Source organism: Haemaphysalis longicornis, unplaced genomic scaffold (genome assembly GCF_048455015.1).
Source record: "Haemaphysalis longicornis isolate Haplotype H1 unplaced genomic scaffold, Haemaphysalis longicornis Haplotype H1 scaffold_12, whole genome shotgun sequence".
NCBI lineage: Eukaryota > Metazoa > Arthropoda > Arachnida > Ixodida > Ixodidae > Haemaphysalis > Haemaphysalis longicornis.
The window spans coordinates 55997847-55998051 of NW_027526225.1; positions in this window are offsets into that span (position 1 = coordinate 55997847).

The window sequence follows — 205 nt, forward strand, 5'->3', positions numbered from 1 at the left end:
CTGTTAAAGGAGCACTGACACGAAAATTCCATGTTACACTTTTATTGCTTTTATCGATGCTTAAAACCTGAAACAGCACTTCGAATACTTCAGCGCGCGATAGTTAATTACAATGAACGGCCTGAAAATCGTTTATTTCAAATTCCAGCGCTTTCACCCCGAACGGCGCATATATGACAGAATCCCGGCAGCGCTATTACGTTTC